General features: G+C 46.0%; 1 protein-coding gene and 1 long non-coding RNA gene across 2 annotated transcripts in view; both read right to left on the bottom strand.

Moving 5' to 3' along the window:
* Positions 1-24,906, bottom strand: part of LOC310698429 (FK506-binding protein 15-like) — a 268,796-nt gene that overhangs the window by 242,584 nt on the left and 1,306 nt on the right. The window lies entirely within an intron of this gene.
* On the bottom strand, positions 10,954-12,693 carry LOC310698467. Its single transcript, XR_014521537.1, has 3 exons — positions 12,594-12,693; positions 11,827-11,976; positions 10,954-11,044 (listed from the first exon to the last, which is right to left on the bottom strand). It is a non-coding gene; the product is annotated as an uncharacterized lncRNA (long non-coding RNA).

Raw genomic sequence — 24,906 nt, 5'->3', positions numbered from 1 at the left:
TTTCCGGGGCGGGAGAGAGAGGTCCCCACTCACCCACGCGTAGAGGAGAGGGAACTTAGTAGTCAAGCCAAGGAAATACTCGATTCAAGATGGAGAGGAGGACAGGTGGAGTATTGGGTGGCTTGGGAGGGGGAACCCGAGTCGGAAAACACGTGGGTTCCTGCGGAAACCATTAGGGATGAGTATCTCCGGGGGGAGTTTCATGGCAGGTTCCCAAGGAAACCCAAACCAACAGCGAGGTTCTGGGAGGAGCAATTTGGCACCACAGATGAGGAAGAAGATTTTATGGGGTTTCCGGCTTCCGAAGAGGAGGGAGGAGAGGTATCCGAGGGAGAGGAATCGGACTGGGAAGATTACCCTGTGCGGAGATATAGCAGCAGGTGGAGAGCAATGTTTGAATCTTCAGAAGAGGGGGGTAGTTCCTTCCGGGGATTTCCCCCATCACTGTCAGAGGAAAGGGAGGAATTTAGGCCCAAGGAACGGGACGGAGGTGAGGGGGGTCCTGGGGGGGAGGTGGATGTCAGGGAACTGCCATCGAAGCCCAGAGTGGAGGTAAGGCTCCGCGACGATGCGGGAGAAGGGACCAGCAGAGGGAGAGAGAACACTTCCCTTGGAGAAGGAAATCAGCGTGACACCTGGAAGGAAGGGGAGCAGGGAAGGACTTCGGAGAGAGGGCTCCAGGACTCTTCCACAGAGACCAGCGGGGAGAGTCCAGGACCTCCGCTGGCCACGCCCACTCTGCACAGAAGACCTCCGCGCAGGCAGTCTAAGCGGAGACTTGGTGTCAAGGAGTTTTTATGTTGGAAGAAGTTCAGGAAACGCCCACTGACGGATTCTACCAGTGACTGACACAGCCACGGAGTAAAGGCTGACCAGCTAGGGAAAGGTTTAGCCAGGGAACGTTGCCTAGAGCATGCACACCCTCTACGCACAAGCAACCCCAATTCCCTTTACACCATGGAAGCAAGATACATGGTAAAAGCAAAATACAACACAGAAATCCAAGCTCTGAGAATGAATAAAATCAGTTTCACAAACTCTGATACAATAAGCCCATCTATTCTACTCAACTTTAAAAAACAACACCATTTCAGCAGGTATAAAACTTGATCTGCATAACTGACATCTCAGGATGGAAGCCCTCCAAAGCAAGCATGCTTTCAAGAGGCATCTGAACAGCGTCACACTAGGCCCTGGTCTGATTTGGGCTGGAAACTGTCTGGAGCTGCAATACTAAAAGCCCAATTGCTAGCGGAGCCTTAGAGGAACTGGAACAGAGGAAGCTCCCTTAGCTCAAGCCAGATAGTTGCGTGTATCCAGCTCAGTGCAGCCTACAACAGGGGCAAAGAACCTCTGCCAGTCCAAAGGCTGCCTTGCCTCTGGATCAACTCTGGATCCAGGTGTGGGCGGGGCTAGGGGCAAAAGTGGGTGGAGCAACAGATGTGGCTATAATACAGGAGACTAGAAGTCTCTCCACCGATTGCTCCACATCCAGGCTAGCAACAAAGACACTTCCAGTTGGCCAAAAGAACTCAAGGAAGGTGCAGAGCAGGAACAGGAAAGGACAGGGCAGCATCTGTGCCCAAGGCTCCCCACTGACTGGCAGCGTCTCCTCCAGGGTTTCAGGCACAGGGTCTCTCTCAGCCCTGCCAGGAGACACCACTGGGGACTGTACCCAGGACCTGTTGCCTGCGAATCACATGCTCTGCCGCTTAGCTGTGACCCTTCACCTGCAGGTAAAAGCAAGGTTCTAGTCTTCATGCTCTCAAGTAGACAGGCTCTTTACCTGCAGGATACGCTGGATGTTACTCATGATCATAGAGGTTTCCATGGTAACAGAAGAGACGCCTGGCAGCAAACCGGGGCCAGAGTTTTGCTTCCGTAGTTCCTCCATCTGCAAGGGATGTGGGGAGAGAAAGGAAAAACAAAAAGGAGATGCAGCTTGAAGCATCAGCACACGGGAGAGAAGAAGCCAGATCAGGCCTGGGCCCTTTGAGCTGCTCACTTGTTTGCCAAGGAGAGAAACTGCCGGGAGCACAGGAACCTGGCTCAGTATCAGACCACTGGGTCCATCTAGCTCAGTGCTGTCAACACTGGTGGGCAGCATCTCCCTGCGTTTTCAGACTGGGGAGTCGCCCAGTCCTTCCTGGAGACGTCAGGGAGCTAACATGGAACCTTCTGCATGCAAAAAGGTGCTCCACCACCTAGCTGAAGCAACTTCCCTCGTCCCAAACCTCCCCCCCATCAGAGATTAAAAAGACAATTCACAAGCCTACTATAAAAACTGCTAGATACAGTTCTCCAAACAGTATGAAACAGAAGCAAAACCTGAAGGTAGACTGATTTATTATTTCAGAAAATGTATATACTGCCTGATACATGTATTTTTTAATGAACATAAAACGCCACAGTTGTTTAAAAGCCTTAAAACAGTTGAACAAGAATCAATATCAGGCAGGCACCTTCACTCTACAGGCAACTCCCCATCTGTGGGCGCACCAGTTTTGGCCCTGCAGGGGTGCGGGGCAGGCTGACATGCACAGTGCCTCAGAACGCAAACCCCGTGTAAATGGGGAACTGCCTGTACCCTTTTCGGCACATGCTTCTTTAGATCTCTAGAATGCTGATAGGTTTCTAGTTTATCGCTGGTTTTAATTTTTTGAATATTTAAATTGTTTTTACTAATAATTCTAAAGTGGTGCCTCGCAAGATGAAATTAATTCGTTCCGCGAGTTTTTTCGTCTTGCGATTTTTTTCGTCTTGCGAAGCACGGTGTCGGGAAAGTTTTGGAAAAGCTTCAAAAATCACCAAAGTCTTCAAAAACCTCAAAAAAGGGGGGTGCTTGGGAGGGAGGGAGAGGCGGGCGTGGGGCGGAGGTTGCTGCCTGAGCCCCCGGGATCGGTTCGGCTCACCTTGCTCCGACCATTTGCACTACAGTCAGCGCCGTCTTGCTGCTGCTGCTGTCGCCGTGGTAGTCAAAACTCCTACCGGCCTAAAAGTTGTCTGGTGCAAAATCCCTTCTGCAGCAGCAGCCCGAAAGAAAGCGAGAGCGCCAGCCAGCCAGCTGCCCGCCGCGGGCAGGAGGGAGGGAGGGAGCGTCGGCGACGGTGGATGCCTATTGCCCCTGTTGCTGCTGCAGCCAGCCAGCCAGCCAGAAGCGCGCGAGCGGAGAGGGGTGCATCCAGCCCGTTGGAGAGGAGCGCAGGGGCGCGTCCCCGGTGGCTCCCGAGCTGCCCTTGCCTGGCCCGGCGCCTTCCGCGCTGCCAAAGGGCGACTCACCTGCTGCCTGCACTGCGCCGGGACTAACTCGAGCGGAGCGAGGAGAACACACACTCGCACGCGCACACACCGAGAGGCAAACTTGCCGCAGCTGTAGAAGGCGCGGGGTTGGAAAACGCGGAGATGCAGGTAGGGGGCGCCCCTCGCAGGGCGAGCGCGGAGGGCCAGGGCAGGCGCTCTTGTCACCGCCGGGGCGCTGGGGGGGGGGGGAGAAGGAAGGAGCCCCGTCCGAAGAGCCCCGGAGCCTGGCCTCCCTAACTGGGAGTTGTGGGGAGGGAAGTGTGCGCGCCTTGCTATTTTTCGCCGAAACAAAGCTCCCTCTCCCGCCTTCACGCGTTCTTGCCCCTACGGAGACGCACACTGCGTGCTATGAGTTGCTCCTCGAAGTCAAGTCGCAACTGTATCAACGCTTTTAAGAAAAAGGAAACAAACTTGCAAGACGTTTCCGTCTTGCGAAGCAAGCCCATAGGTCTCCAGGTGCAAGACGTTTCCGTCTTGCGAAGCAACTCAAAAACGGAAAACCCTTTCGTCTTGCGAATTTTCCATCTTGCGAGGCATTCGTCTTGCGAGGTACCACTGTATTGTTTTATTCTTTTTGTAAAGTGCTTTGAGTTATTTTATGAAATAAAATAATCAACAATACAAAACCAACACCTCAGGGGAGGGAGCTTTTCAGCCCACTGGAAAAGCCTGTTGCAAGAAAAACACCTTCCTATTGTTTCTGGAAAGTGCCAGCAAGGCAGTTCTTAAGCAGCTTCCTATCCTGAAAGTTCTGTATTACCTTGACTGACAGCTGGTCCATCTTGTCAGCCACCTTCCCAACGGCCAGGCGGATCTCTGTGTTCTGCTGCCGGGTCTCTGTCAGCAGGAATGAACCAAGGTCTCCAGCTGCTGTGACAGGAAAGAAAACTTTGCAAGGTTGTGTTTGTTATTGTTGTTTCAAAATGAGGCTGCCAGCAGAAGCAAATACAGTGGTACCTTGGGTTCAGGTTACAGATTCCACTAACCAAGAAATAGTACCTCGGGTTAAGAACTTTGCTTCAGGATGAGAACTGAAACTGCGCAGCAGCAGCAGCGGGAGGCCCCATTAGGTAAAGTGGTGCTTCAGGTTAAGAACAGTTTCAGGTTAAGAACGGACCTCCGGAACGAATTAAGTACTTAACCCGAGGTACCACTGTAGAAGTGGACAGGGCGGGAAGAGAGGGGTCACACCAATAAGAAAGGGCAGGGAGAAAAGAACACAGTTGTCCTTGAGCATCTTAACAAGCAGCCGTGAATCTTCTAGGGTGGGGGACTTTAAGGCAACTTAGCTGCCTCTTCCCAGCTTTTAAACGGCTGGAATAAGGCAAAAGGAAATGCTTCTTCACACAGTGCAGACTTAAACCGAGCAACTCTCTTCTGCTGGAGGCAGTGATGGCCACCAACATGGATGGCTTTAAAAGAGGATTGGACAAATTCACGGAGGAGGAGAAGGCTATTGATGGCAACTAGCCATGAGTCCATGTTCCGACTTCACAATTGGGGGCAATAAATGCTTCTGAATACCAGCTGCTGAAAAGCACAGGAAGGGAAAGGTGATCAGATCCTGCTTGTGGGTTTCCCACAGGCATATGATTGGCCACTGTAAGAAGAAAATGCTGGACTACATGGGTCACTGGCCTGATCCAGTAGGCTGTGATGCTCTGAACGGGGGGATTTCTAACTTTCACTGAGTCAATGCTCAACAGGTAGGATTTCATTTCCTGAGCTACAGAGGTAGATGCTCAACATTCACTATCCGTACCAGTTTGGGAAATATGGGTGTCTTAATTAATACTGGTGAGTCACCATTTCTTTCTCTTATTATTTATTGTTTGCTTTCTTCATATATGGCAAGCCTGCTACCAGACTTTTGGGTTGTCAACAATGTTAATAAAGGGGTTTGCTTTTTTAAAAAAGTTAGTGTTTGGAAGCAGTTCCCAAAGCTACATAGTGCACAGTTTGAACATACCTTGGAAAGGAGCTGGGCACAACCCAACAGGCTGGAGCTGGGAAACTGCGGCACTCACTTGGGGGTAAGCATATGGCATCGCTGCATAAGGCTGAGAACACAGGTGGGGGAGGGAAAGGAGAGTCAGGTGACTTGTCACACTGACCAAACAGACGGCAACAAGGCCCCCCATTAAAACAGCAGGATTGCTTAAGCCTGCTCTCAAGGGCTAGAAGACCCAAAGGCCAAGGACTGCAAGGGATCCTCTCCTGCAAAAGGCAATGATGGACAACCATTTGGATAGCTTTAAAAGAGGATTGGGCAAATCCATGGGTAGGCGCCTATTGATGGCTACTGGCCTCGGCAGCTAATGGCTGGAAGAAGGAATGCTTCTGAATGCCAGTTGCTGGAAACTGGAGGAGGGGAAAGAGCTACTGGGGCATCCAGGTAGCCACTGAGAACAGGTGCCCCCATGTGAACAGGATGCTGGGCAAGATAGGCCATTGGCCTGATCCAGCAGAGGTTCTTCTTACATTCTTCTAAACATAATCCAATATATAGAAGATCCCCGCTGGATTTGGTGGAAACTACCTCAGCACTGCCGAGGTAACAAACTGCTTCCCTCCAACCCAAGGCAATGGATGCTGCCAGTTCTTAATCTAGCGCTTTTGGGATTTGCACCGAAGGGCTATTACCTTCATGGCTATGCTGCACCCTCCCTATTTTGCAAATGAAGACCTGACACTGACAGAAAAGGATGAGGAAACTTAGTCAAGCCTGCTAGTCGCATGCCCCTGTCTTGAGCAAACCAGGGAACAGAGCATGATGTTGTGGCTCACCTGGCAGCCTATGAAAGAACCTTTCCCTGCCTACAAAGGACTCCTTACCTGACAGTTTTGAGGGGTTCTTGGAAGAGGTGGGTGTGGCTGGGGGGCAGCAGGCGCCTGGAGCCCTGACACAGCTGGATGAGGAGCTAGGAAGGAAGCAGAGGCATCAGCGTTGCCCATCTCAATACAAGCAGTCCATCATCATCATCAACAGCATCAAAATGTTTGTCTCTATTTCCACCCAAAGGAGCCCAGAAGAGTCAGCACACAAACAGATCAATTCAAGCATGTAAACACAATGCCAGTGACCGATGCAGACTCTGCTCAAGCTGATCTACAGCAAATGAAGGACACTGCTCCCCCATCCCCACACATCCAGATTTCCTCCACTTTCCATGCACAATCATCATGCTGGCTTCTGGGTTGTGTCCAACTAAATTCTACTGAGTAGAGCCACTGCACTCAAGAAGAACCCAGCCAGATCAGGCCAGTGGCCCATCTAGTCCGGCACCCTCTTCTCACAGTGGCCCACCAGGTGCCCCCATGTTGTTGTTGTTTAGTCGTTTAGTCATGTCCGACTCTTCGTGACCCCATGGACCAGAGCACGCCAGGCACTCCTGTCTTCCACTGCCTCCCGCAGTTTGGTCAGGCTCATGTTTGCAGCTTCGAGAACACTGTCCAACCATCTCGTCCTCTGCAGTCCCCTTCTCCTTGTGCCCTCCATCTTTCCCAACATCAGGGTCTTTTCCAGGGAGTCTTCTCTTCTCATGAGGTGGCCAAAGTACTGGAGCCTCAACTTCACAATCTGTCCTTCCAGTGAGCACTCAGGGCTGGTTTCCTTAAGAATGGATACGTTTGATCTTCTTGCAGTCCATGGGACTCTCAAGAGTCTCCTCCAGCACCATAATTCAAAAGCATCAATTCTTCGGCGATCAATCTTCTTGATGGTTCCGCTATCACTTCCATACATCACTACTGGGAAAACCATGGCTTTAACTATACGGACCTTTGTTGGTAAGGTGATGTCTCTGCTTTTTAAGATGCTGGTGCCCCCATGGGAAGCCTGCAAACAGCACCTGAGGCCAAGAGCCCTCTCCCCTCCTGCGGTTTCCAGCCACTGACAGCCCTCTCCTCCATGAACTTGCCTAACCCTCTTTTGAAGCCACCCAAGTTGGTGACCATCACCAAGGCACAACAAGGGAACACACTTTTTACCTTGCGTTGTCCACTGAGGAGGGGCCATTGGACAGTAGTCGTTCAGACAGAGGGTTGAAAATTCTTGAATGGCATGCAGCTCCTGAAGAAGAAAGTGCACAATTAACCCTCCTGGGAAGCGGAAAGGGACCCTGGAGGCTTCAAATCCCACATTAACGAGAGAGAGGCATGCCAGAACATTTGTAGCTATGGGGTTTTTTTAATACGTTGTAAGCCGCTTTGAGCATTGTTTTAACTTGGGAAAGGCGACATACAAATAAAATGACTGATGATCCTTACAAGGCTTTCCCGCAAATTAAGATTCACACCCAAAACCAGTTTGGGGTGACTACTAGATCTGGGGAGGGCAAGACCCTCAGTTTCATGCAAAGGGCCCCAGGTTTGATACCCGGTAGGCAGGGAATGCCCCCTGTCTGAAACCCTGGAGAACCAGGTGGGTTTGTAATTAAGTAAAAAAAAAGAAGGGCCTCCCCTCTTTCAGGGAAAATAAAAGTGGTTTACAAGCTCATACAACAGCTTAAATTGCATTTAGATTTCCAACATCTAACATTAGATATCTTCATGGTTTCTTAAAAAAAGAGAGAGATTCCTCTTCCCATATCATGGGATGCATCCAGTAAAACAACCTCTCATACCCTTTCAAAGCCTAACAGTGGGATTTCAAAATGGTGGTGAGGGCTGTCACATCCCCTGGGCAGGATTAAGCCAAGGGGGCCAGAGCCCAAGCAAGATCCCCTAAGAGAAAGCAGCTGGTTTGTCCTTCTCTTACCCCCCACCCCGCCCTGTGGCTTCCTTTGTGTGCCTGACAATGCATGTCAGATGCTCAGTACTTAGGCCTTAGTTAAGGGCATATCAACCAGCTGAAAATGACGGCAGAACTGAGATAAATTCAACAGAGTAAATAATTTTTGATGGTGTAAAAGTGGAAAACTGATTTGAATGGTTTACAAAAATATGCAGGAATGTATAATATATAAAAAGAACCATGGAAGGAGAAGAAGGGAAGTGACTGGATATTTTACAGTTTGTAAAATGTTTATTTTGAAATGTAAAATAGAAAACTTAATAAAATTATAGAAAAGGGCACAGCAACCTTCACCAACCTGGGGCCTTATAGGTGTAACGGACTACAACTCCCATCAACCCCCAGCCAGCATGCCCTCTGATAGGAAACGGGAATGAAATACACAGATAATCAACTAAGATGCTGTAAACATGCACACCCATACGGGGGGGGGGGGGCTTACATTTATAGAACCTTCCAATGTGTGTGTGTGGGGGTTCCTCATGAACACACCATTTCCTTGCTACATTTTCACTCTAAAACTATTAATGAAAGAACTTTAAAACTGCATATTTTTTTAAAAAAACCACTTAGAAACCCATCTCAGAAGTCTATGCAAGCACAATATCAAATGTTAATTACTCGTGGTTACTGATGATACGCTTTTCCTGTGACACACCGTATTTTTCCGTGTATAAGACTAGGCATTTTCTCTTTAAAATAATGTCAAAAATTAGGGGGGATCTTATACACGGATACATTTCCCCCCATTTTCTTAAATCTAAGTCCCAAAAAACAGGGGGCGTCTTATAGACCGAAAAATACGGTACCTTTTTTATGCGGGAGCTTTTGAGTTTCTCAAAAAATGCCCACCAATAAGGATCCCACTCTCTATGAGAGGACCAAGTTACTTCTCATTGCTTTGGTCACATTCAACCGGAACTATACAATCAATAGGAAGATTTGGCTCCAATGGGGACTTACCGCTAGTTGTTTGCTAATAGAGCTTGATTTGGCACGCACAGCTGGCTCCCTGCAGTATGGAAGGAAGGGAGTTAACAAACCTGAGCATAGTAAGAAGAGTCTGTTAAGGGGTAGGATACTCAAGTGGCCTTTGGGACTCTGCCTCGGCCAAGCCCCTCACCTACCCCACCTCATTACCTCCCCAAGGGAGCTTGAGCCTGGCTGGAATGTGTCCTTGAACTGTGACAGTGCACCTTGCTTCCCTGGACAGGGAGAGGTGTGTGCAGAAAGAAGCCCCACATGGTGTATTTTCTGGCTGCACAGAAGGCAGGAGCAGCATCTGTTGCTCTGTCCACTGGAGCCCCAGCCCAGCCCTGGAATGTGGCCCCTGCCAGGTTGTCTATGAGACAAGGTGGCCCTCAGGATTCTTTGGAGGAAGCCACAGCTGTTGAAAATGGCATGGCGCTATTTGGAACGTATGATTTATTGAATTTGTATACCAGACTTCATCCGTAGATCCCAAGGTGGTACAGTGCAGATGGGGTCTGAGTTATGCAGCTGAGGTTATGCAGAGTTAGGATGGGACAACTGGGAAAATGGAAGGATTAAAAGCTAAGGGCACCCTCAATTTATTTCTCACCCTGGCTTTGGAGCGGGAGTAGGAGGAGTCAGCCATGCTGGGTATGTAGCGGGGCTTTCTGATTGTGGTGCTGGTGAAGGTGTGAGGTAGTCCCTTGGGCCCAGGCTTTGTCCAGCGGAGCCAGCATCCTTTGCAAACCTCACCTAAGGGAGCAAAAGAGGGGCATCACGGAGTCTGGTCAAGGCAACCACTGCCTCCACTTGTAGAACTTTATCCAGGCGGTAGACCGACCACCCAACAACCTTCTGAGGTTCTCTTGGTTGCTAACACGTTGGGAGGAAGACACACTCACCCGTTTGACTTCCACCTCAAAGGCTAGGGTCGAGTCCGGAGGAATGCGTTCAGCTTCTGCCAAAGGCCCGTAAGCCAATGCTGGCGGGACAAGGAGGAACCGCCTGCCTCCTCTCTTCATGCCAATCATTCCATCTTCCCAGGCCTTCAAGTTCCAGAAATGGAGAACCAAGCAAAAAACCAGTTTAGGTGACCGCCTTCGCTAAATGCCAGAACCACACAGCCTTCGCCAACCTGACCTCGTCCAGATACCTTGTACTCCAACTCCAATCAGAAGGTGCTGGCTGGGGATGATGGGAGTTGGAGTCCACAGGATCTGTGTGTATGTTTGTCAGGTTGATAAAGGCCGGTCGAGAGCTAGGGCACAGGAATACTGAAAGTTCTCTTGCAGTCTTGAGGAAAGTAGTTGAAAGCAGGGATGAAAAACATTCCCTCCGGGGAAACCTTCTTGGTGGGGAGGCGCATGCCAGGAGTGGGCGAGGCAAGAGGGGAAAGCGGGAGGGGCAACGAATGTAATTTTTCCCTTTGTACAATAGGCTACCTTAGACACCCACTCACACTCCCCCCGTGTCTCTCATCCAGGACAGCAAGAGGCAACACTGGAGGTCCAGGACTGTTTTGGTCCAGGCCACAGAGCAGGCTTGGCGAGGGGCATGGCCTGGGGTGAATCCTGAGGGCCAGTTTCAGTCCCTGCTGGGCCTGAGGTTCCCCCACCCCTCCTGTAAAGAAAGGCCAAGCCTGACTGACCAGTAGGGCAGGATGAGGAATTTTGCAGGGATCGAGGAACCCTGTTTGGGCCTCCCACTCCAGCAGATCATGGCAGGCGTAGACAAGCTGGGACAGCTACGTGCCTGCTGTTCTTGAGGAAGCCATTTGATCAGGGTCTGAGCTCAAAAAACATCACTGCTATTCAGCCTTCCACATAGCCCGGGCTGCTGAACTCTGCTTAGATGTGGAAGTGGAAGAAAGAATCCTTGCACTGTGGTGGGAAGATAGCGCCATCTTACCTTGATGACTTTGCCAGAGCCTAGCTTCAGACGGAGCAGCTTCTCTTTATTTACATTCGAGTCAAAAACCTGTTCCAAAAGTGGAAGTTCAATGGGGTGAAGTTACTTTTAATGCGGAAGGTAATAGGTTCACGTTTTGCTACTCCCACTGCTGAGCCAACAGCAATGAGTATTGAAGGACGGGGCACAGCTCAGGGACACAGCACCTGTTTTGCAGGCAGAAGGTTCCAGGTTCAAAACTGGCATCTCCAAGGAAGGCCAGGGAAAGGCTTTTGCTTGGAAGCCTGGAGAGCTACTGCCAGTCAATGTGGGCGATGCCAACCTAGACCAGGGGCCTGATGCAGTGCAAGGCAGCTTTCTATGTTGAATCCCATACCTAGCGGTGCCTCCCATGTTACAGATTGGGTAAAATGAGGTTGAGAAATAGGATCTACACCTTGGAGACAGGTGTAGCTTAGGGCCTAACAGCATGTGCTTCCCAGGAAAAAGGTCCTGGGTTCCCTCCCTGGTATCTCCAGTTGAGAAAGGGAGGCAAGGCTGGGCAAGGCCTCACCTCTGGAGAGCAACCAATGCAAATCCCATGAAAAAGCCTTTTTTCTATAGAAACAAGCCTCAGTGAGCAAAGGTCAGGTTGAAATGCACATTGAGCTGTGAAGCAAGCTGGGTGAGCCTCAGGAAGTCCCTCTCCTGTTTCATTTCCTTGCAATGTTATGGCAAGGCAAAAGGATGGTTTTGTGGGACAAAAAGGATGTATGCAAACTATAAACCAGGATTGGGAAAGCTGTGGATATGAAGTGCTGCTATAGACTTCAACCCCCATCATCCCCAGCCACCCCCTCTGCCAGCCTCACCTGCCCAAGACTACCGTTCTGGAACAGCCAGCCTGTAAAACTGATCTCCAGGACATCTCCAGTCGCCACACCTTGGCCGTTTCCGAGAACAAGATCCTGGCACAGCACAGAGTCAGGAGAACGGCTGCTGTTATACTTGGCAATGCACAGCTGCAAGAAGGAAGAACCAAGGCCCTTTGTGTCATTAGCCTGCATTGTCATCTGCACCTATGCAATCTGGCCCAGTGCAGCACTGGCTGAAGACCCCAGGGGCCTGAAAAAGCCCCAACTGGCTACACCACCATTCCTTGCTCTCCCTGGATACTTCTTAGTACAGTGGTGCCTCGCAAGACGAAAATAATCCGTTCCGCGAGTCTCTTCGGCTAGCGGTTTTTTTGTCTTGCGAAGCAACCCTATTAGCCTATTAGCGGATTAGCGCCATTAGCGGTTTAGCGGCTATTAAAGGCTTAGTGCCTTAGTGGCTAAAAGGCTATTAGCGGCTTAGAAAAAGGGGGGAGCGAAAAAAATCGCAAGACTCGCAAGACGTTTTCATCTTGCGAAGCAAGTCCATAGGGAAATTCGTCTTGCAAAGCGCATCGAAAAATGGAAACCCCTATCCTCTAGCGGGTTTTTCGTCTTGCGAGGCATTCGTCTTGCGGGGCACCACTGTAGTTGGCAGAGAAAGCTTCTGGTGACTGATGCAAGAGAGCTGAGCTCTCGCGAACACTGGTTCAGTGTCTGCAGGACAGTCACCCCCCACCCCACAATGCAATGCACGCCTCTGGCACCTGCTTGCTGAAGTCCACAGCCGCCATTTCTGATTCAAACATGATGGACCAATTCTGCCTCTGATCATCATAAAATGTGCAGTAGTTGTTGGGCTATACCTGCAGAAAGAGAAAGGAGAAAGTGGAATTCTGAGCAGCAGACAGCCTCTGCTCAAAACAACTTTCTTCCTGATGGGTATTGCTAAAGACTTTGGGTTGTGTCCCAATGTTAGCCCTACTCAGAGCAGACCCATGAAAATTGATGGACATGATGAACTTTGGTGCATTAATTTCAGTGAGTCTACTCTAAGTACACACGCACACACACACCAACGTCTGTAGTGTGTCATGTTTAGAAATGGAAAAATGCTATAGGACTTCGGGGTGGAGGGCTACCCGAAGGGATGTAAGCTACAGTAGGACAGAGGGCAGAATGTAATCTACTTTACTTTGTTACCTCTAGGTAAGCGTTTTAACCATAGAGGGGGCCCCTTGGATCTAACACTACTCAAATCTAATGCGTTGCAACAAGCATTAGCCCTACTCAAAGCAGACCCACTGAAATTAATTGACCACAGCTGAGACCTCATATGCAATGTGTATTTCCAACCACCAAAGAATTCTGCTTAGCTTCAGCCTATGCCATGGTCCTTGCAGGTCTTAACGTCAAAGCTTACCGTGAATACAAAACAGGCATGGATGCTGGCGGTCGCAATCTGCTGCAGCTGGCTGATATAAAGAAGCACTTTGTACTGGATTCCACAAGAGATAGAAGGACAGAAGAAAACAAGAGCAAAAGTGAGGAATCAAAAACTACGGGGCTGGCTCTTTTCAAAAGCACCTGGAGCTCTTCTTATACCAGGTAGCATTTCCACAGCACCCCAACAGCTAAATGACATATTAACATATAAATACATCAGAGGTGTTCATCGTAGGAATTGCTTTGGCTGCAGGTGCCTGGCTTAGTTACATGTGGAGTGACTTCATTACAGTGGAGCAGGCGTGGGGAGCCTTTGGTGATGAGCTACAACACCCATTGGCTCTTGCCAGCATGGCCATTGGAGAGGGATGATGGGAGCTGTCGTTCAGCGACATCTGGAGGACCAAAGGCTCCCTACACCTGGAGAAACCAAGGGGTGAGATCTGTCCTTTTCCGCCCAATCAGCTAAACGGGAATGACATCCCAGTGTTTTATCCTGTCCCCACCACCCTCACCTGCAACAGGGGAGATGGGCCAAGGCTATCATACCAGAGTCTTCCTGGAATAAATGCATATGTTTCCTGACATATTTTATCCGTTGCTTGTAAAACACCTGTGAATCCTTTCATAGCAAAGTGGGGCAGAACAAACCACTGAAGAGCTAGCTGACTGGGCTGAAAAGGACAGAGGCTGGAAAAACTGAATCCCTTTTGCAACATAAGCTGCTGAAACCCCCTTCCTTTTTTGACTGTGGTGGGAACGTTTATTGATTTTTCAAGCCACGACAAAGTTACTGTCTCACCTCCCTCTATCCACTCCGCACACAATACCCCCTAGGCCCTTCTTTTGTCAAGATGCTAGTCCACATGGTTCTTGTTAAATAAGAGCACAGGGAGCTGCCTTGGACTGAATCAAACCACTGGTCTCTCTAGCTCAGGACTGCCTACTCTGACCGGCAGCAGTGTCCCCAGCCCTACCCAGAGGAGCTAGCAATTGGATTTGGGAGCTTCTGTCTGCAAAGTGGATGCTGTGTTGCTGTGCGACAGCCCCTTCCCTGCTGCGAATACTTTTTGTAGAGAAGTGAGGTCAGAATAAGAAAAATGGGAGCTATAACCCTTGTAAGCTGATTGGGCAGAAAGAGACTAGAGCCAAAACAGCACCTTTGCTTTTTCCAGAGTAAGACACCATCAGGAAACCAGGATTCAGACAAAGGGAAGCATTTCCTTAGCCCAACCTACATCAACCCGGTATCCTCCAGATGTTTAGGACCAACAGCAGCTGTAGTCCCAAACATCTGGAGGACAGCAGGTTGGCAGAAAGCCAGGCTACTTCAAGACACCACACCTCCTCCTCCTCTTACCTCCTTGGTTGCATTGCTGCCCACTACAGCTGCTCCATACTTGCCATGTTTCACATATTTCCCATTGGTACTGGAATGAGAAGAGAACACCTCTTAGCTTCCCACAGTTGTTGCCACCATGCCAACCCCATCGGTTATATTAAGCAGCTCTTTACAAAGACTTCCCAGGGGTTGTTTGATCAGCCCAGACCATCTGGCCAACGGTGAGGGGCGATGTGGGGGGTGGGTGGTAGCAGTCCAGCAACATTTTATCAGCCCACAAGCTGCCCATCCCAGGAGGTCTCTACCCTCATTTCAGTTCAGTGTTGGCTGGTGCCTCATTGGGGCGAATGGAGGGAGCCCAACTCTAGGTGGCACCAGAGCCAACGACAAGAAGGGCCAGCTAAGTCTAGGGCTGTCTCCATCCTCCTCCCTGCTGTGTTCTACCACGGCAGCATGGAGACTGAGGGGGGAGAGGAAGCTGACAGGCAGTCCTGCCCTCTGGATCGGTTGGACATAACAAGGCAGGCAGGTGGGAGCCAGCTGAGGGCAGAATGAGGGGGTGGTGTCCTACTGGACCTGCTTTCACTGGTATGGCATAAGGCAATTGAGCCAGCACATTGAGCCAGAGTCAATGATATCCACAGCCTGATTGGCTGGAAGTAAAAAAACAACAACAGGCAGGTGGGGGCAGGCTGAGGTTGGGGAGGCGGTGCCCCATTCGCCCCGATTGACACCCCCCCCCATTGTTGCTCCACCTCCATCGTGCAGCCCAGACACTGAGGTCCAGCCCCGAGGCCCTTCTGGTGGTTCCCTCGCTGTGAGAAGTGAGGTTACAGGCAACCAGGCAGAGGGCCTTCTCGGTAGTGGCACCTGCCCTGTGGAACGCCCTCCCAGCAGATGTCAAGGCAATAAGGCAATGAGCAACTACTTTACTTTTAAAAGACAACTGAAGGTGGTCCTATTTAGGGAAATTTTTAATGTCTGATGCTGTACTGTTTTTAATATTTGGTTGGAAGCTGCCCAGAGTAGCTGGGGTATAAAAAAATAAATTATTATTATTACTATTCAGCTGCACCTCTTTCCAAACAAGCCAGGCAAGATGGAGAGATGATTGCAAAAGATGTGAACACAGGACTTGGGTAGCAAGAACACCCTGCAGCTCATCCCCTCTGCTGTAGTACTCACAACAAATATGCATGAACAACTGTAGCGAAGAAGACTGACTGCACTGCTGCAGTGGGCGCAGGAGCAGCAGCGGCCACAGGAGCAGCTGCAGGAGGATGCTTCTGGGTGGGCAGACCTGCAGCTGGAGCAGCACATGAGAAGGGTAAGTGTTCTGTTGCAAACAGAGCATTGCTTGCAAACATCAGGCCAAGTTCGCTCCCTTGTCTGAGCCAGTAGCTCAGATTTATGGAAAACAGGAAGTTGACTTTTTTTCTTTTAATACTTTTATTTTGCTTTAAACAAATACAGATAAATATAAACAACCAAAATTACAAAAGAAAAATTATTAATAACAATAATGGAAAAAGCTAAACAACTACCAAAAATATCAAAGTAGATGGCATAGAATATAAGCCATTATGGGGTAGAAGAAAAAAGAGGAAAGGAGGAGGAGGAGGAGGAGGGAAAAGAAAAAAGTGGGGGGGAAAGAGGGGGGAAATGAGCCAAAACACAAGAAGGCTCGTCCATTGTACGCTTCCGTCAAGATCACAACAGATCATTATTCTTATCAGTTCTCTCTATCTGCATTCCATAGAATCCCTCATCTTGGTATCAGGGAACATTTCCCTATGTGGTATCATTCTAAACATAACCAGGTCTTTATTGATGTACTCTTATCCCCTAGATAATTATTTAAACATTCCCATTCTTCTTTCACCATCTTCCATGTTGGAAGATCTAAATTCCCGGATAGACAAGGCCTACAGATTTGGACCTAAAAAAGACACTAAGATCACACATGACTGTATGGTGATTTTTAAAAATAAAGAGCAGAAAGACATTATTTTAGGCCACCATTATAAATAAATTCTAAAGATAGATGAGAAGGGAATAATTTTTTTTAAAGATATTCCGACATATTTTTTGGCCCTGAGAAATAATTATACGGATTTGGCCAGTGCCCTAAGAAGAAAGAACATTTTCTTCAGGTGGGAGTTCCCGGAAGGACTATCTTTTAAATTTCAAGGAAGGAAACAAAGAATAACAACTGTCGGAGAGAAAGAAAGATTCTTGGCGAAAAACGCAAAAGAGCTTGGACTGGAAAGTTCTCCTTCATCAGGGGGCAGGGGCAGTGGGCCCCTAATAAATCAGGATGTCTTTGAAAATCTACTCCTGGAATGTGAATGGTCTAAATTCATGTTTTAAGAGGAACCAAGTTTATCACGTACTGGCAAGACAGAATTTGGATATAATTTGTTTACAAGAAACACATGTTATAAGACTTCATAAGAAAATTCTCCAAAATAAGAAACTTGGGCAGGAATTTATTTCATCCGACAAAGTGAAAAAAGGTGTGGTTTTTTATGTTAAAGAAAAATGGAATCCCAAATTGTTGTTTAAAGATGAGGAAGGGAGGTACATTGCAGTTGACATTACTGCACAAGGCGATAAATTTCTTTTGCTGGGAATTTATGCACCAAATGATGGCAAAGTGGAATTCTTTAAGAATCTGGACTTAAAACATGGATTGTATGGATTACAAATTGATTTTAATGGGAGATCTGAATGGAGTAGCATCAACATGAATGGATAAAACACAGGGACAGAAAAATCCAAGTTCCGGCAGATTACCAAAGATTTTCTTTGATATGACTGATAAATACGATTTGTCGGACATACAGAGGCTACGAAATCCAATGGAGATAGATTTCACTTTTTTCTCAAATTCAAATCAATCTTTCTTGCGAATCAACTATATATGGGTATCCAGAGATTTGGTTCCTAAGGTTCCTAAAACAGAAATTTGCCCTAAGACTTGCTCAGATCATAATGCAGTGGTTTTGGAGATGAAATTATACCTGCAGGGTTCCTTTAGATGGAGGATGTATGATGAGTTGTTGAGGAATGAACAGATAATTAGTAAGGCCCTAAAGACTCTAAAAGACTATTTTGAACTAAATATGAACACAGAGGTTGAAACAAGAGTCATTTGGGATGCAAGTAAGGCAGTAATGAGAGGTTTCCTCATACAACAGAACTCGATAAGGAAAAAGATACAGAATGAGAAAAAAGAGAAAATTCTGTCTCAAATAAAAGACAAAGAGAAAAGTTTAAGATTAATGCCAAAGAGTCAACAGATTCCAAAAGAAATTAAAGCATTGCAGATTCAATTTTCTCAAATTATTAACCAGGAAATAGAATGGAAAATTAAAATGATGAAACAGAGAAATTTTGAATCTGCAAATAAATGTGGGAAATTGTTGGCTTGGCAATTAAAAAAGAGACAGAAGCAAAGTACTATTACAAACATTGTATCTGAAGGAAAATCTATGGAAAACCCTGGCGATATAAGAAAATGTTTTCAGAAATACTTTAAACAGCTGTATAAAAAAGGTAAAGAAGATAAGGATAAAATTGAGCAATTTCTTGTGGCAAATGAAATGCAGAAAATTCCCGAGGATAAAAGGTTCCTACTAAATGGCATGATTACAAGACAGGAGGTTGAGATGGCAATAAATAAGATGCAGTCAGGCAAAGCCCCGGGACCGGATGGTTTTTCTGCAAAATATTATAAAATATTGAAAGATTGGCTAATTCAACCGTTGGCAGATGTGTGTACTAAGATTTTAAGAGGGGACAAAGCTCCCAAAACCTGGAAAGATGCATTTATTACTCTGATTCCAAAAACAGATCAAGATAGATCTCATGTAAAAAATTATAGACCAATCTCATTACTTAATGTGGATAAAATCTTCGCAAACATTTTGGCCAGTAGATTAAAAAAGGTTCTATCAAATTATATACATAAGGACCAGACAGGATTTCTGCCTGGGAGACATAGGAAAGATAACATTAGAAATTTAATTGATATAATAGAAAGGTTGGAAGCGAAAAGAAATTGTAAAGCAATGTTAATGTTTATTGATGCTGAAAAGGCCTTTGATAATGTTTCTTGGTTATTTATGATGAAAAATCTAGAAAGAATTGAGGTTGGCCAGGAATTTTTTAATGGTATTAATGCGATCTATTTTGAACAAAAAGCAAAAATCATAGTTAATAATGTCTCAGAGGAAATCAGAATTGAGAAAGGAACCAGGCAAGGATGCCTGCTTTTCCCTCTGCTATTTATTTCTGTTCTGGAGGTTTTGTTAAACATGTTGAAGAAAGAGGAGGTGGTTAAAGGCATTGTAGTAGGATTCAAGCAATATAAATTAAAAGCCTTTGCTGATGATTTGGTTTTAACATTACAAGATTCAGAAACCAGTGTAGTGAAAGCACTGGAGCTGATTCAAGAGATTGGGCAGGTAGCAGGGTTTAAATTAAACAAGAGCAAAACCAAAGTTTTAGGAAAAAACTTAGATAATGAGGAAAGAAAAAACCTTTTTGAAAGGACAGGCCTTGTTTTGGTGAAAAAAGTTAAATATTTGATTGTGAATTTATCAGTAAAGAATTTGAATTTTTACAAAGATAACTATGAAAAATTATGGAATGAAATTAAGAGAGATCTTGAGGTATGGTCAAATTTAAAACTCTCATTGATGGGCCGAATATTGGTGGTTAAGATGAATGTATTGCCGAAGATGTTCTTATTTCAAGTTTTACCAATCATTGATAATGTCAAATGTTTTAAAGAATGGCAGAACGTATTGTCTAAATTTATCTGGCAGGGGGAAAAACCTAGAATTAAATATAAATTACTTACAGATATAAAAGAAAGAGGGGGCTTTTCCCTGCCAGATTTGAAGATATATTTTGAAGCTGCTGCATTCTGCTGGATCAAGGATTGGATTCAATTAGAGAATGATGATGTGTTAGACTTGGAGGGACTGGATAATCGATTTGGATGGCATGCATATCTATGGTATGACAAGGTAAAGGCCCACAGGGGTTTTAATAATCATGTAATTAGAAAGGCATTATACAATGTATGGACTAGATACAAAGATCTCTTAGTAAGAAAAACACCAAAATGGATTTCACCAATGGAAGCACAGGCCCCAAAAAAAGTTAAATATGGAAAACAAATGGTTGAGGTATTCAGATTTGTTGTTAGAAAATCAGGAAGGTTTTAAATTAAAACCATTTGAACAAATTAAAGATAAAGTGAATTGGTTGCATTATTATCAAATTAACAAATTATATAAGATGGATAAGAGAAATGGTTTTGCAACAGAAAAAACCAAATTGGAAACGAAGTTGTTAGACACTAATGATAAGAATATGTCTAAAATGTACAGTTTGTTGTTGGGGTGGCATACAAAGGATGAACAAGTTAAATCGGTCATGATTGATTGGGCAAGGGATGTGGGACATAATATAATGACGGAGGACTGGGAGAGGCTATGGAGGAAAGGGGTTAGGTTCACTGCATGTATGATGTTAAAGGAAAACATTATGAAGATGATGTATAGGTGGTACTTGACCCCTGTAAAATTAGCAAAGATTTATCACAAAAGTGATAATCTTTGTTGGAAATGTAAAGAAAAAGAAGGTACTTTTTTCCATATGTGGTGGACTTGTCCCAAGGTGAAAGACTTCTGGGAGAAGATTTATAATGAACTGGAAAAAATGTTGAAATATACATTTATTAAGAAACCAGAGGCCTTTCTCCTTGGAATAACAGGTTTAGAATTGCCCAAGAAAAATGTTAAATTATTTTTGCATGCCACAACGGCCGCTCGAATATGACTTGCTAAAAACTGGAAAATACAAGAAGTACTAATAGTGGAAGATTGGCAGATGAAGATGATGGACTTTTTGGAGCTAGCTGAAGAATCCGCGACCAGAAAGAAGAGGAGTTTCAAGAGGACTGGAGGAAAGTCAAGGACTATTTGAACAAATATTGTAATATAAAAAATTAGAAATTACTTGAAAGAAACAAATAGGCCTAGGACAAATTAAGTTATAATTAAATAAATGGGATTCAGAATGTCAAGAAAAGTGAATAAGATGACTATAATTGGAAATTGTTTTAGTTTAATAATGATATTGGAAAACTCTTACTTTTAAATTACAAGGAAACTCAGAAGGGAGGGATTTGAGGAAGTCAATCAAGATGTTTAAAAAGTTGGATTTGTGAAGAATTAAGTTTGTTATTATTGTTTATTTGTTTATTGTTACCTCCCTTTCCCTCCTCCCTTTCCCCCCTTTTTTCTCTTCTTCTCTTTTTCCTTTTCTATTTTTGTGTATTATTCTGCTTTGTGGCTTGTGTTATTATGGTGGAAAAAATTAATAAAAATTTATTTTAAAAAAAGAAAAAGATAATTATTTAAACATTTCCATTCTTCTTTCACCATCTTTTTAGGTTTATCTCTTATTGCATCTGTCAGCTTCACGAGCTCCAAGTACTCGCACAATTTGACTCCCCATTCCTCTTTAGTGGGTGTATTTTTATCTTTCCAGTGTTTTGCCACTATAACCCTTGCTGCTGACATTGCATACATAAATAACCTGGTTTTGGTTTTGGGAATATTATCTGAGACCATTCCTAATAAAAATTCTTCCGGATTCTTGCTAAATGTAGTTTTTATCAATCTCTTTATCTCTTCATAAATCATATTCCAAAACCTTTATATCTCTATACAGGACCACCACATATGGTAGTATATTCCTAACTGTTCTTTACATCTTCTGCACTTGTTATTATATGATTTATTTACTTTTGCTAGTTTTACGGGGGTCAAGTACCATCTATAGTACATTTTCATAAGATTTTCCCTTATAAGGAAGCAAGCCATGATTTTTTAGTCCATTCTTCATTCCAAATACTGGGTTTGATCATATGTCCCAGGTCCCTCTCCCATTTTACTGTAATTTCTTTGATATCCTCGTCCTTTCTTTCCCAATTTAAAAATAGTTTGGCGGCTTTTAGTTGATAATATTCCAGCCAGGTTATTCCCTTCTGTTTCAATTCTCTTAGGTCCTTTATTTTCGGGTTGCTACTTATTTCCTCTACTAAATCCTTGTATGTTAACCAATCACTGTTCATATTTTTCCTATGAACTGTCATAGATTCCATCGGTGACAGCCACCATGGTGTTTTGGTCACTACTGATTTTTTACTTCTCCCCCATACTTCATATAGTGCCCTTCTCACAAAATGATATAAGAACAGGAAGTTGCCTTGTATGGCGTCAAACCACCGGGTCCATCTACCCCAGTGTGGTGAATACAGACCACCAGCACCTTTCTGGGGCCCCAGGTCAGGGGTCTCTCCCCAGCGCTCCTCGGGAGTTGACCAACCCAGTTGATTCTGTGGGGCTTCAGAACCAAAGGTTGGACTAGATGGTCCACAAGAGCTCATCTTATGTTCCTAGGCATTGTGAACAGTTTACTTACCGGTAGCTGGTTGACGTTTTTTAGGCTGCTTGGGTGGCATGTATTGGAAGAGCACATTTCCAGATTCTGTAGTTGTCTGATCCTGTCCAAAGAGAGAGGCCAGCCTGGTCCTGGGCAGAGAGAAAAGTAACCATTCACTTCATTCACAGGGAGAGGCAAGTAGATGGGAACAGAACAAGACATGTATCTGCAAGCGCAAAGATGCTCATGTTTCACTGCAGGTTGGCGATTTTGTTGCAGCCTTCCCCAAAGACCAGAGGGTAATGGATTCAAAAACTAGAATCCTGTCAGGGATTAGGATGTTGGCCACCCCACTAGGGGTTCTTGCCGAGGGGTGCTTTGCCCAGTCTCTCTTGGGGTAACCAGCCTGGAAGAGCTGTCGTAAGAAATTAATGCGCACAACTAAAGGAGTAGACACATTGTGGGTCTTCTCTAAGCAGAACTTAGTTGGAGACAACCCCTTCTTTTTCCTATTAGTTTCTATAACCTCTCTTAAGAACAAAAGAAAAGCCTGCAGGATCTGGCCAAAGGCCCAGCGAGTCCAGCATTCTGTTCTTACAGTAGCCAACAGAACCCAAGCCCAAGAGGCCGCTCCCCTCCTGTGGTCTCCAGCAACAGTTGTTCAGAAGCCCTGCTGCCGCCAACATGGTGAGCATAGCCACCATCGCTAGATTTCTCCTCCCTGAACTTTTCTAATCCTCTTTTAAAGTCACCCAGATTGGTGGACATTCCTGCCTCCTGCGTGAGAGTTCTGTAGTTTAACTGTGCATGGTGTGAGAAAGTACTTTCTTTTGCTTTTCCTGAAGGTCTTCCAACATTCAGCTTCATCAGATGTTCACAAGAGGGAGAGAAACTGTTCCCTATCCACTTTCTCCCTGGCATGCCTAATTTGATAAACTTCTATCATATTATCTCTTACTTGCTTTTTGTCTAAACTACAAAGTCTCTAAAACTGAAAAGGCCGTTGCCCAATTATTGCACCCAAGCTTTTATAGAACCTAGTTCAGTGGTACCTTGGTTTTTGAACAGCTTAGTTCACAAACTACTTGGAACCCGAATGCTTCAAACCCGGAAATGAGTGTTCCGGTTTTCAAACTTTTTTTGGCATCTGGACGTACTTCGTTGGGGGGGGGGGTTGCACTTTTGTTTTGAGTGCCACAATTCCATTGCCTGCTTGCTTGCTGCCTGACCTGGGCTTCCCTTATTCAGCGCCAGCCGCATCAGCCACTGGCGACACCCAAAAGTGGAGGAGGGGGTGGCTGATGCTGCAAGGACAGCGGTGGCAGAGGGACCCAGAGGGTGGCAGCAACACCCCCTGTCTGCTCGGCACGGCCTTCCCTCAGTTGGTGCCAGCAGTGAAATCTGGAGGCAGAGAAGGTGTCGTTAATGATGTAGCGACTTCGCCTTCTCCGCTTTCGTTGCTACTGATCCACACCCAGAAGTGACTGCCGTGACAGGATGCTGGTGCCACCACTGTAGTAAGAGTGGCGGGTTGGGTGGGTGGGGGGATGGATCCAGAAAGGCTAGCATGGGGGGAGGAAGAGAAGCCAACTGGCTCCTCAGAGAGATGACTTTTGCCTTCCTTTCCATCCCCCCCCCCCGCCACCACTGGAACTCCCCCATCACACACCCCGTGCACTCATCCCTCCAATGGCAATGAGCAAATCACTGCCAGTTTTTAATACTGGGTAGCAGATAGCAGCCTGGTCTATTGCTTTCATTTTATGGATCAATAGTCTAATTAGATAGTCATTTTCATGCTAAATTGCTATTCTGGGGGTTGTTTTTAATTGTCTGGAATGGATTAATCCATTTTGCATTACTTTCTATAGGAAAGTACGCCTTGGTTTTGGAATGCTTTGGTTTTGGAACAGATGTCCGGAAGACATTGTAAACAAAACAAAAATTTAAAAGGTATCCATTACAGTGGTACCTCGGGTTAAGTACTTAATTTGTGGAAGAGGTCCGTTCTTAACCTGAAACTGTTCTTAACCTGAAGCACCATTTTAGCTAATGGGGCCTCCTGCTGCTGCCACGCCACCGGAGCACGATTTCTGTTCTCAATCTGAGGTACTATTTCTGGGTTAGTGGAGTCTGTAACCTGAAGCGTATGTAACCCGAGGTACTATTGTACTGCAAAGATACAAGCCCTGCCCTTGCGGCTTACCTTTCCCCACATACGGAGATTCACTGCCAGGAAGGTGGGGAGAGGGAATAAACCTGGCTGAACACAAGTGGTTTTCCCTACAGACATTCAGAAGTATCTCATCTCAGGGTTGTTTTGGAAGCTGAAACTTACCAGTTACAACACATCCTAGCCCACTTCCCCGCACTCCTGAGAGCTAGAAACTTGCAGATTAAAAAAAAACAAACAAACAACACACACATACCAAGGTCAAGTATCTTCAAACATTAAATCTCCAGCCTTAGACCCAAACTCCATGCTATACTGAACAGCAAGCAAAAATATCCAAGGGGTGAAGTGCCCATTTTAAATGCCTGACAGCACTCCAAACAGCTAGAGAAAAACCACAAGTGGCAACATGCATGTTTGAGGGGCTCCCAAAAGAAGCGAGCGGAACAGAGATTGTGAGCTTGGCTTCTCCTTCTGGGGAGAGTGACATTCTGGGAAGACATAGATCAGGGGTCAGCAAACTTTTTAAGCAGGGGGGCAGTGCATTGTCCCCCAAACCTTGTGGGGGGCCGGACTATATTTTGAATATTGGGGGGGGGCATCTGCAGTTCTCCATAAATTTCTGAACTACAACTCCCACTGGCTATATGTCACT

Source organism: Podarcis liolepis (assembly GCF_965112155.1).
Source record: "Podarcis liolepis genome assembly, chromosome: Z".
In the NCBI taxonomy this organism is placed as follows: domain Eukaryota; kingdom Metazoa; phylum Chordata; class Lepidosauria; order Squamata; family Lacertidae; genus Podarcis; species Podarcis liolepis.
The sequence above is the reverse complement of the archived record's forward strand: the minus strand, read 5'-3'. Positions and strand labels throughout refer to the sequence as shown.